General features: G+C 42.9%; 1 long non-coding RNA gene across 1 annotated transcript in view; it reads right to left on the bottom strand.

Annotated features, from left to right (window-relative positions):
• LOC121873201 overlaps positions 1-13,052 on the bottom strand; it is a 112,090-nt gene that overhangs the window by 38,886 nt on the left and 60,152 nt on the right. Inside the window, exon 2 of the long non-coding RNA XR_006090206.1 lies at positions 2,325-2,363. This is a non-coding gene — a long non-coding RNA (uncharacterized LOC121873201). The remainder of the gene's footprint in view (positions 1-2,324; positions 2,364-13,052) is intronic.

Genomic DNA, 13,052 nt, shown 5'->3' with positions numbered 1-13,052 from the left:
GTTTTTTGCTGAGGAGGAACAATATCCGAGTTGAGGTTTCCTAAGTGTATTGGTTCTTGATACTTGCTATTGTTAGGAACATTCAAGCTGAGAACATTTTTAGGAGGAGATCGTTCAAGCTTTGAGAAACGCTTAACCTCATGAACATTTAAGATAAGGAACTTTTCAGATAAGGAGCGTTTAAGCTGAGGGAAGCTTATACTTACACAACGTTTAAACTGAGGAACGCTTGAACTGAGAACCAATCAGCTGAGGAACATTGTAGTTATTCACTTATAGGTGCAGGGAGACAGGTATGGGAGACAGGTGTAAGGAGATATATGTAGGGAAACGAGTGTAGGGAGACAGGTGTAGGAGACAGGTGTAAGGAGATAGAGGTAGGGAAACGGGTGTAGGGAGACAGGTGTAGGAGACAGGTGTAAGGAGATAGGTGTAGGGAAACGGGTGTAGGGAGACAGGTGTAGGAGACAGGTGTAAGGAGATAGGTGTAGGGAAACAGGTGTAGGAGACAGGTGTAAGGAGATAGGTGTAGGGAAACGGGTGTAGGAGACAGGTGTAAGGAGATAGGTGTAGGGAAAACAGGTGTAGGAGACAGGTGTGTAAGGAGATAGGTGTAGGGAAACGAGTGTAGGGAGACAGGTGTAGGAGAGAGTAAGGAGATAGGTGTAGGGAAACGGGTGTAGGAGACAGGTGTAGGAGACAGGTGTAAGGAGATAGGTGGGGAAACGGGGTGTAGGGAGACAGGTGGAGACAGGTGCAGGAGATAGGTGTAGGGAAACGAGTGTAGACAGGTGGGGAGACAGGTGTAGAGATAGGTGTAGGGAAACGAGTGTGGGGAGACAGGGTGTAGGAGACAGGTGTAGGGGAGACAGGTGTGGGGAGGGTGTAGGTGTGGGAGACAGGTGTAGGAGACAGGGTGTAGGGAGACAGGTGTAGGAGACAGGTGTAAGGAGATAGGTGTAGGGAAACAGGTGTAGGGAGACAGGTGTAGGAGACAGGTAAGGGAGATAGGTGTAGGGAAACGGGTGTAGGGAGACAGGTGTAGGAGACAAAACGGGTGTAGGGAGACAGGTGTAGGGAAACGGGTGTAGGGAGACAGGTGTAGGGAAACGGGTGTAGGGAGACCAGGTGTAGGGAAACGGGTGTAGGGAGACAGGTGTAGGGAAACGGGTGTAGGGAGACAGGTGTAGGGAAACGGGTGTAGGAAGGTGTACAGGTGTAGGAGACAGGTGTAAGGAGAGGTGTATAGGTGTAGGGAAACGGGTGTAGGAGACAGGTGTAAGGAGATAGGTGTAGGGAAACGGGTGTAGGGAGACAGGTGTAGGGAAACGGGTGTAGGGAGACAGGTGTAGGGAAACGGGTGTAGGGAGACCAGGTGTAGGGAAACGGGTGTAGGGAGACAGGTGTAGGGAAACGGGTGTAGGGAGACAGGTGTAGGGAAACGGGTGTAGGAAGACAGGTGTAGGAGACAGGTGTAAAGAGATAAGTGTAGGGAGACAAGTTTAGTGTAATTAAATGTGAAGTGTAACTAAGTGTGGATGAAGCCAGGTATAGTGAGCCAGCTGAAGGTGTAGTGAGCCATAGTCATGTGTGGGTGGGTGTAGTCAGGTGTAGGTGATAGGATTATACACAGTAATCACAAGACGGGAGGACATACTGAGTCAAGAGATTATACGCTATACTCAGATTGTCTTGCACGCATACCCGCAGTGAAGACTACCACAACCACCACCGACCACGGACGACCACTACCACCACCACGGACTACCCACCACCACCACTACTACTGATACGGACGACTCTCCATCACCACGACTACTAATGATACGGACGACCCTCCACCACTACTACTCCGGACGACCCACTACCACTACTACTATGGGCGACCCACCACCAAATGACGATTCATCACCTTCACGGACTACCCAAGACCACCACGGACGACTCACCACTGTACATCGACTAGACCAGGGGTTCTCAACCAGGGGGGAATTTCCCCCCTCAGGTTTTCAGGGGGGGGGGGGGGGAAACTGATACTAATATGGAAAAAATAAAGGATTTTCAGTATTATATGCATATTATTTGGAATGCACTTTTTGAGGCAGACAATCTTGGAAAGGAGGGGGGAATGACATTCTGACATATGGTGAAAGGGGTGCATGGGGCAAACAAGGTTGAGAACCACTGGACTAGACAGACCCATAAAAACTACCTTAAATACCCTTGAGATGGTTAGGTAAATACCCTACCCAACCCTTGAACTGGCTACGGAAATGCCCTACCTAACCCTTCAGATGATTAAGTAAAAGCCTTAATTCACTTACCTTTAACTCAGTGTGTTGAGCTAGCTGGAGACTTGACACCTGAAAAACGAATACAATGAAAGATAAGTGGCACAGGCATACATACCGTCACTGATGTACTGAACAATGGTAGAGCTGATGGCGAGGATTACATCAGAATTATGTGGAAACTCCACCATAACTGTATTAAATAACAGAGCAAGTAATACAAAATAAATATTGAAATGTTAGTTATGCTGTATTGAAGGGAATAACGCCAGGACTAGTGGTCAACATATAACACTACACAAAACTGCTCAATGTAAAGCTAGAAAGAATTTTGTTTATTTGTTTATTTATTTATTTATTTTTTTAAGTTTTGGACTAGTATAGAAACTGATCTCGTAAAAGGTGCTTACAGACCATGGCCGATGAACCAATTAAATACATAGAAACCCCAACAGCAAAGAACCGTAAACTCCTTGACCTCTCGTATGGCTCTGGGAAAGGGTGGCGGAAAAGGGACGTGATTGCTGCCCGTATCATCATTGGGCATGACTTTGCTTGGGAGATTGGTATCCCCACCTCCCCTGAGCAACGCGCTTGTGCATTATACAGAAGACCCTACAGCCGCACCCTTGTCCACTACCTCCTAAGATGTCCACACACACAACGCTTCTGTGACGCCTGCTGGACCACCACTCCACGACCCCCTGACGGAGACACGATGATCCGCCTCATACTGGCCAGATATTATGTAAATACTATTGATGGTGTGTTGAAGGAATATCCTTCCTTCCTTAGGCCTTAGTAAGCACCTTTATAATATTTATATGTACTTGTGACACTTGCCAGATACTTCTGGCTAGTGCCAGCACTAGGATCCCGCTTCCTCTATCAAGGAATAAAATATTGAAATTGAAATTGAGCAAAAACAGCTAAGAAATTTTAATTGTCGCCTTATTCGTATTTTTCAAGCCTTATTTGTAATAGATATGAGGTTTTATGAGCGGTACCTAATTGAAAAACAGTAACAACAACAACTCGAAACATTTCATTATTAATTCTAACGAACTAACCAACAAACTAACAGACGGAATATTTCGACTCCAACCCTCACTAGTGCAACTTATAATTCAACAGATATTAAAATAAAGATAAAATTCATAAACGACAATTATAGCACGACTGGATGCAATATTCACCCGCTGTCTTTCCACGAAGTATTGATTGTGATTTATTAAAGGAACTCCGTACAAATCTTACCGAACTTTTGTCTTGAAGAACCTGAAGCTGATTAGTCGATACCATGCAACGTCGGCCCAAAATATCCGGCACATTGACCGTCACCAGTAACCGAATCTTCTAATGTTAGTATATTTCTTCTTTGGCAAGAATTAGCAAGAAGAATCATACATCATGAAATAAAATTCATCAGAATATATACTACGACTGAAAATTAATAAGGAAAGTCAAATTTATGATTCAATGACAAATAATTATACCGAAGATTTATTATTTTCACAGACAACTATACTAATTTAAGAGTCAAACAAGTAAGCCATTATACCCAGAGGAGATAAGAATTAATTAGATTAGTTCCGGCAGACAGGAGCATCATTCAGTATAAATCAATGTAAATTATATAATAAGATGTTCGTTAGACACAACTCCGCAGTACTGAATTATTGTCTAGAATACACGCACAGGAAATTATTGAGAGAATATTATTATATATTACCAATTATTCCGCATTAACCATCCTGGTGTTATGTGTTTAGTGATCTTGAATGTTGCAACATTCAACATATCAGTGAAGCTACCAAGCAATACATTGTATATCATAGAGCTTAACAACTGATCTCTCAAAGGCGACACACACACTAGAGGTTACATACTTAAAGATTGGGAAGTTGAAACGCAGAAAAATACACGAAAAGATCAAGACACACTACCTTAACAATATTATTAGTATTATTATTAAATAATTATTGTCTATTATGAAGATTGCCAGCCTCTACCTAACACACATTTAAATTTTTCTGCACTCATATGACAAATGCAGAGTCGGACCAACTAATTAACTCCAATGACGCTGCCAGTTACGCCCTGTGTTACGATCCTTCGTAACTTTAATAGCTCATACAAGCTCAGTCCGTCACGACAGCCTGCAACCACCAATCTCAACACCAAAAAATAGCGCTCTGCGGTTACAACCAATCAGGTAATTGTTTTTGCGAGGTGTAAGATGTAGGAGCTGTGAAGTTCAGGGCAGGTCAGGTAGTCAAAGTTAAAGGCTAGGATTGTCACAGTGCAGAGGCAGGCAGTCACAGCAAAAGGCTCTTAGGGAAAAGACTCTATTCTTCAAAATAGAAGACTTGTCTAACAATGTCACAGACAGTCAATACGCAGAGAGGTCTGCAGTAGGAAGAAATTTAGATAGCCAATTAGAAGACAGGATCTGCATTAATGAGGAGGTGGAGAGGGGGTCTCAGACAACCAATAAGAGGAGGATATCAGAGTTGTAGGGGGAGTAAGGTGGGGGGGGGGGATAAGACAACCGATCTGAGGAACGAAATTTTGCTGTCGTGGGGAGAAAGGGTGATAAGAAGGTATAAGAATAAAACAAGATAGAAACACTGAAGGTTTCAAAAAGTGAACTTAGCCTAACCATAAGGAACTTTTCTTTACCATATACATATATATGTATACAAGTGATCGTGGGCACTTCGTGCCCGGAGGCGAGTCTGGTGGTACAGTTTACCAAAGCGTGAAAGTGCGAACGCTCATGCCTGGCTAGCGTGCAACCACGTTAAGGATGGCAGCGTACAGCGACATCCTTTTCCAGCATAAATAAAATGGTTAATTAATGCCTTCCTAAAGAAACCTTCGACATGGGACCAGGTTTGTTCCACTCTTCGAATTTTTTGCGATTTTTCCACCAAGTTTGATGAAAAACGATTGTGCCGTTTCGGCTGCCCAGAACAGACACACACACACACACAGACACACGGCTATTCCTATTGTATATGAGATAATCATGGTTGTGGTTGTTACAATCAGAGTCTTGGTTGTTATAGTCATAGTCTTGGTTATTATAATCATGGTCCTGATTGTTATAATCATGGTCGTGGTTGTTATAACCATAGTCGTGGTTGTTATAATCATAGTCGTGGTTATTATAATCATGGTCCTGATTGTTATAATCATGGTCGTGGTTGTTATAATCATAGTCTTGGTTGTTATAATCATAGTCGTCATTGTTACAATCATGGTCGTGGTTGTTATAATCATGGTCGTGGTTGTTATTATCATGGTCGTGGTTGTTATAATCATGGTCGTGGTTATGATCATGGTCGTAGTTATTATAATCATGGTCGTGAGTGTTATAATCATCGTCGTGGTTGTTATAATCATGGTCATGGTTGTTATAATCATTGTCATGGTTATGATCATAGTCGTGGTTGTTATAATCGTGGTCGTGGTTGTTATAATCATAATCGTGGTTGTTATAATCATGGTCGTGGTTGTTATAATCATGGTCGTGGTTGTTATAATCGTGGTCGTGGTTGTTATAATCATGGTCGTGGTTGTCATAATCATGGTCGTGGTTGTTATAATCATGGTCGTGGTTGTTATAATCAAGGTCGTGGTTGTTATAATCAGTGGTTTATAATCATGGTCGTGGTTGCTATAATCATGGTCATGGTTGTTATAATCATGGTCGTGATTGTTATAATCATAATCGTGGTTGTTATAATCATGGTCGTGGTTGTTATAATCGTGGTCGTGGTTGTTATAATCATGGCCGTGGTTGTCATAATCATGGTCGTGGTTGTTATAATCATGGTCGTGGTTGTTATAATCGTGGTCGTGGTTGTTATAATCATAGTCGTGGTTGTCATAATCATGGTCGTGGCTGTTATGATCATGGTCGTGGTTATTATAATCATGGTCGTGGTTGTTATAATCATGGTCGTGGTCATGATACTTACAGTATTTAATATACTATAAGAAGGAATAGAGTAAAGGTTAGAATAATTAATTAAAGAAATATTCGCCATAAGGAGAGGTTAAAATCATGAAAAAAAAATATTATGAATCACCGATGATCATTCCGAGATAAATTATATTATGAAGAGAAGTGGCCTTGATTCTGGTTAGATTAGTCACCAGCTGCTTAAGTCATCACCTGTGTTAAGTCATCATAGTCATCATCTATGTTAGTCAGTTTTAGGCCCATCTCACATGACTGACCGACCATCGATGTTCTTTCCGCGCGAGGGTGTTAGTTTTCAATATGTCTTATTATTTACGCGAGTGGATGTAAGACCTCCTACCCTCACTGACGCAGCTATGGTCAATTTGGTGTTATTCTTGTTTACGCTGGTGGATGTAAGACCTCCTACCCTCACAAGGGAATTGAAAGAGTGGAAAGGTGTTAGGTTAGGTTAGGTTAGGTTAGGTTAGGTTAGGTTAGGTTAGGTTAGGTTAGATTAGATTAGATTAGGTTAAGTTAGGTTTGGTTTGTTATAGGCCGGTTAACTGCTGATTCTGTCTAGGTTAATGAGGCCGGAACATTTATATTGAGTTTTAGTAGCGAAACCCAATTGTCTGTTATCCATTTATTGAGGAACTATCGAGGATACAGTTCCAAAATGTAGTTCACCGTAACTTATCACTGCAACTATGAGTGTTAAGAGAAGGACGGAGGCTATTTAAAATAGACCTTCTAATATACGTCTGATCTGTGTGAGGCGTTGAGTAACAATGCCCCCAGAGCGCCGGCCTTATAAAATGTTGAACTAAACAGTCACTGGGCCACACCTCAAGGAGCCTGCCGATCACGTGATATGATCATGTCACCTCATAGCCAGTGGAAAGTTACAGGGGATGATAGAGTATATAAATCAAGTGTAATTAACCCATTTATATAATGCTTCTGTTTAGGAGACAGGGGCTATTACATTGCTCGGTCACCTACCATCCAAGCTCCGTGAGGACTAAACTAAACTCGCAGAATACATCCTATACATAAACCTAACCATGTTACAAACATATATGTCGACACTAAGCTGGGGACTCTGAAGAGACAGGGGCTATTACATGTTAGCTTAGGTTAGGTTAGGTTAGGTTGGAGTGGATATGGACAAGAGGGTAAGAATTGGGTTAATGTAAGGAAGAGGAGCAGTGTGAAATGATGGATGGGTGTGAGAAGGTAGAGGTGGAGGGAGGAGCAGAATTGGATAGGAGGAATGCAAGTTAGAGTGGATGTAGATAGAAGGTAGGAGGAAGGGATTGGATATGGTTGGATGTGGAGGAGGAGGAGGAGGAGGAGGAAGTGAAGGAAGAAGAAGTGGTGAAGGAGGAGGCGGGGGAAGTGAAAGAGAAGGAGGTGAAGGAGGATGATGAAGTGAAGGAGGAGGAGGAAGTGACGGAGGAGGAGGGGGTGAAAGAGGAGGAAGAGGTGAAAGAGGAGGAAAAGGAGGAGGAGGAGGAGGAGGAGGAGGAGGAGGAGGAGGAGGAGGAGGAGGAGGAGGAGGAGGCGTTTGAAATGAATGTGGATAGATGGTAGAGGGGGATGACTAACATGAAATAGATGTAAAGAGATAGAGGAGGAAGGAGTTGAGTTGGATAGTTGACAAGAGGCGAAGTAGAATACGTGGTTGGATATGAAAGAAAAAATATATATTGGACAAGCAGAAACAGAATAGGTAGGAGAGACGGGCAAGGTCCTCAGAACACAGCCTGATTAAGAAAAAAAAAATATATATGTGTCAATTACCACGAAATATTGATACCGTTGGAACGGATTAGACGATTCTTCTCACTAACAGTAAATACCTCATTCTCAAACTCTCGTTACCCTAAAAAAGGCAATATTTAATTTGAAATGATTGTTTTCAATAATAAAAAAACACCTGTAATCAATCCATACAGGAGTCATATATAAGTTAGGTAAATTGGTTCGATAGGATTTCCCTATTAGTGCTGAAACCATGCACACAGTTATCAAATGCTGTTGAGATATGTTAATGCCAAAAATTATGCGGTTATTTTTACACAATTGTCATATACAGTTGGCATGCAGTCATTATGCAGTCATGTGCTTTATTAATACTATTATACACTGTCATAGTCATCATTCAAATTTCATAGTTATGGTATACAGTCATCATACATAATCTTCATACATAATCACCATATACAGTCAGAATCATATAGTCAGCATTAATAACGTCATACAGTCATACACAATCATCATACACAGTCATCATTAACAGCAACAACGACATACATAGTTATCATAGAACACTCGTCATACACAGTCGGATTAAGCAACAAGAAGAAAAATATGATGATGTTAGCAAAAAAATAAAAAAAATAAAAAAAATCACACACTTCCTTATTTGCCCGCAACGTCAAAATGAGTTAAGTCACACGATGTCGTAACTCTTGGTCGGTTCATCATACCAGCGCCGTTCAGGGTATCAGCAATGGTCGAACCCCTTCTTTATATATATCATCACCACACACACACACACACACAGACCATTACTGACTCAGATATGTGGTTTGTGGATGTCTGTCCTGTTGTTTAAGGTTTTGTGGAATGGAGGAGGAGGAGGAGGGTGGTGGTAGAGAAGGAGGGGAGGGTAGTGGTAGAGAAGGAGGGGAGGGTAGTGGTAGAGGAGGAGGACGAGGAGGAGGAGGAGGAGGCCGACGACAGGATAGAGGTTAAAGAGGAGGGTGAGGAGAAAGGGTGGGTTGGGAAAAAGGGTGGAGATAAGAAGGGGTAGAAGGGGGAGAAGGATTGGAAGGGGATGAGGAGGAGGATGAAAAGGGGAAGCTAGAATGAAAGATAAAAGAGGTAGGGAGAAAGAAAAGGGGAAGAGGTTGCAAATTTATGTAAGACGGGGGAGGGAGAGTGAGACAAACAAAGACAAAGAGAAAGAGGAGGAGGTGTTAATAAGACGACACGTTGGCTAGACCAGTAAACGTAAACAGTAAAGCAGACAATAAACTGAACGATAAAGAAATGATAAAAGGACTGACAAGAATAATCCCTTACCTCACCCCACGACCCAGGGACGCCTCGTGTCATACTCGGGAATGCTTAGACACGCGACCCACACACACACACACATACACACAGGGAGGGCCGAAGGGAGTGAATGAGGGAGGGTGGGTCAGGTATATGTCGTGATCGCTTGCCATTTTGCAGTGGTATGTCGTGGGCGTTTATCGTTCTGTACCGAGGTGTCATGGAGGTATATTGTCTTGTAACAATGTAACAGTGTGTGTGTGTGTGTGTGTGTGTGTGTGTGTGTGTGTGTGTGTGTGTGTGTGTGTGTGTGTACATTGGTAGGTTAATAATGATTTTATGTCGTGGAGATGTGTTTCTCAGGATCAGTGTGTGTCGTGGAAGTATATATATAGTTCAGGTGATGAAGTGTCATGGAAGTCTACCGTGTGTGTGTGTCGTGTACCTACCTGTGGAGATTTATAGGTTAATGATGGTGTGTCGTGAAGGTATTGCTTTTAATTAATATCTGGTTAATGTGTATAATCTTGAGGGATTGAATCATCTTAATAAAAGGGTTTGATTATCTTAATATGCAAAGCATACTACTTAGAAGGACTAAACTCAAACTTAATGATTAAGAAAAATTTTAATCACAGTTTAAATGTGTCCAGTTGTCTCAGTTAATAAAGATACACTATTCGAGTGTTTAATTATCTTAGATTAAGATAGTGCTACGTAATGGAGAGGAATTATCTAATACCTAAAGATACAGCAATCTAAAAGGTCCAATTATCATAAAAAGTAGATATATTTTACTTAATCTTGGTTATTTAGTCTCTTAAATATTCTCAGGTTAGGGTGTTGCTGTAATTTAAAAGAGAAGGTAATTACTCATTAACGACACAAGAAATCTACCTCAACCATCACCACCTGTCACCACCACCACCACCAGTCACTACCACCTGCCACCACAACCACCACCTGTCATCACCACCATCACCACCCTCAGTCAACCTGGCAGACGGGAAATTTCTTGTCAGACATCACCACCTCACCTGCCTGAGACGCCTCCGCCCATCACCTATAAGACGAAACCTTGCCTCGCCTTCCACCTGTCATGTAAGGTGACAAGACTGCGTGACAAGATTGACCCTGGCATGAGCTCAAGCGTGTCATAACCTAGTTGACTTCCGACAATCGATGGGCAGTGATAAGTTTTTTTTTTTCCTTGGGGGTTATGCCATCTCTTCCTTCTCCTTCTCCTCCTTCTTCTTCTGGTGTAGTTGCTGCAATTACTCTTGCCGTTTTTGTTTTTGTGTTTGTTATTATTTTGTTGTTCTTTATCGTGTTGTTGTTCTTTATGTTGCTGACGTTTTTCGTCTTTTCTTCTTTTTCTTGTTTCTCATTTTTTTTTGTTCCTCTTCTTCATCTTCCTGTTCTTCTTCTTCTTCTTCTTCTTCTTCTTCTTCTTCTTCTTCTTCTTCTTCTTCTTCTTCTATTTCCTCCTCTTTTTCTTGTCTCTCACGGTCTAATCACAGTAGAAACCCATAATAGAACAACATTTCAATCGATTCGCTAATCCCTCTCTCCCCCTCTCTCCCCCTCTCCCCTCTCTCCCCTCTCTCCTGTCTCCCCCCTCTCTCTCCTTCTCCCCTCCCTCCCTCCTCTCCCTTCCCTTCCCGACCTTCCCACCTTCCCTCCTTCCCCACCCTCCTCCTCCCTCCCTCCTCCTCCCTTCCTCCCTCTCTATCTGTCCCACCACTCTCCCCACAACCCTCCCTTCCCCCGTCTCCTTCCGTCACACCACCTTCCCCCAACCTCCCTCCATTCCTTCCCTTCCGTCCCCCACGGTCCCTCCCTCCTACTTCCTCCCCTCCTTCCCTCCCCCTTCCCTCCCCATCTTTTCCTAATCCACAACTGCTACAAGACATAATATATAAATGTTGTTCTAGGTTTTACAAGCAAAGCCATCAAGAGGCTGTGTACGTGTGTCATGTAGGTGTGCGTGTGGGTGTGGGGGTGTGTGTGTGTGTGTGTGTGTGTGTGTGTGTGTGTGTGTGTGTGTGTGTGTGTGTGTGTATTAGAATGTATATGTGTATTTTTGTGTATTTGATTTCAATACAGGGACTTATGGGTAAGAATATATGCCCATGCTTCTACGACTTTACGTATATCCATGCATACAAATGTCCTTATGTGTTTACTAATGAGTGTACGAGAAAAAACAAAACAAATTTATACATATATCTCTAATGCTTCCTCGTTCGTCCACTGCCGTCACGAGAGAATTGCTACCTGCATTGCTCGATTGCGTGCACAAGTTACACCCCCCCCTCCTCCCTCCCACAAACAACTGCAACCTTCCTGCTCCTCCCCCACCCCTCCCACACACACATCCCCCACACACCTTCCTCACCCCTCCTGCATTAACTCCCTGTGACAATCGTAGACTAAATCCACCCCCCCCTTCTCTCTCTCTCTCTCTCTCTCTCTCTCTCTCTCTCTCTCTCTCTCTCTCTCTCTCTCTCTCTCTCTCTCCTCCCTATACCCTCTCCCTCCTCCTTCTCACCATCCCCCCTCCTTCTTTCTCCCCACCCTCCTCCCCACCCAGGTCTGGTCAACCCTGTTATGGCAGGGATTAACTTTTTACTTACATCAGGAAAAAATATGTCGCTTGAACCTGAGATTTATCGTGCGTCCTTCTGGCCCAAAATGAGGTGTTTGGCTGGCTGGACCCCGACTGTGAGGCGCCTCCTGCACTCAACTACCACAAATACCAGGGTGCGGTGGTTTGTGTGGTGAGGGGAGGAGGGGGTAGGGGGGACGGAGGGGATGTGTGTGTGGTGCGGAGGAAGAGGTAAGGAGAGAGAGGTGTTTACGTGTGCGTGTGTGTAGTGAGAAGGTAGGGAGAGGTAGGTGTGTGTGTGTGCGTGTGTGTGTGTGTGTGTGTGTGTGTGTGTGTGAGGGAAGATGTGTGGTAGGGAAAGGGGTGTGGCTGTGTTGGTAGTGTGTTTGCCTGGTTGTGGTGACGAAATAAGATTATGGTGATGGCTGGGCTTATGTGGTGGCGGTTTATGAGGTGAAAGGGAGAGGAAAAGAGGAGGAGGAAGATGTGACAGTAGTATGGTAGTAATGGTAAAGATGTGGTTGTGTAGTAGTAGTATATGTAATTAGTAAATGAGTATGGCTAGAGAAGAAGCGGTGTGTTTGTGTGTGTGTGTGTGTGTGTGTGTGTGTAGGTATTTAAGACATGTCTGTGGAGGGGTGTTGGTACCTGTGTGTGTGTGTGTGTGTGTGTGTGTGTGTGTGTGTGTGGAGGTATTTAAGACATGTCTGTGTGTGTGTGTGGAGGTATTTAAGACATGTCTGTGTGTGTGTGTGTGTGTGAGGTATTTAAGACATGTCTGTGGGGGGGCGTTTGGTACCTGTGTGTGTGTGTGTGTGTGTGTGTGTGTGTGTGTGTGTGTGTGGTGTTTGGAAAGAAAAGAAATAAACAGAAATAATCATAATAATAGAGTTTATTGTGACTTAACCGCAATGATATACTGAAGAGTGACCGTAACAAAACACGCGAGCCTTACCTGGAGAAATAATAATAGTTATTATTATTATTATTATTATTATTATTATTATTATTATTATTATTATTATTATTATTATTATTATTATGTACAGTATTGCATTTTCATTACCAACGATTTCCTCGGTTTTTTTTACACGTTGAATTACCAAGTGACTGACTT

This window comes from Homarus americanus, unplaced genomic scaffold (assembly GCF_018991925.1).
Source record: "Homarus americanus isolate GMGI-L3 unplaced genomic scaffold, GMGI_Hamer_2.0 scaffold32929, whole genome shotgun sequence".
Lineage (NCBI taxonomy): Eukaryota > Metazoa > Arthropoda > Malacostraca > Decapoda > Nephropidae > Homarus > Homarus americanus.
The sequence above is the reverse complement of the archived record's forward strand: the minus strand, read 5'-3'. Positions and strand labels throughout refer to the sequence as shown.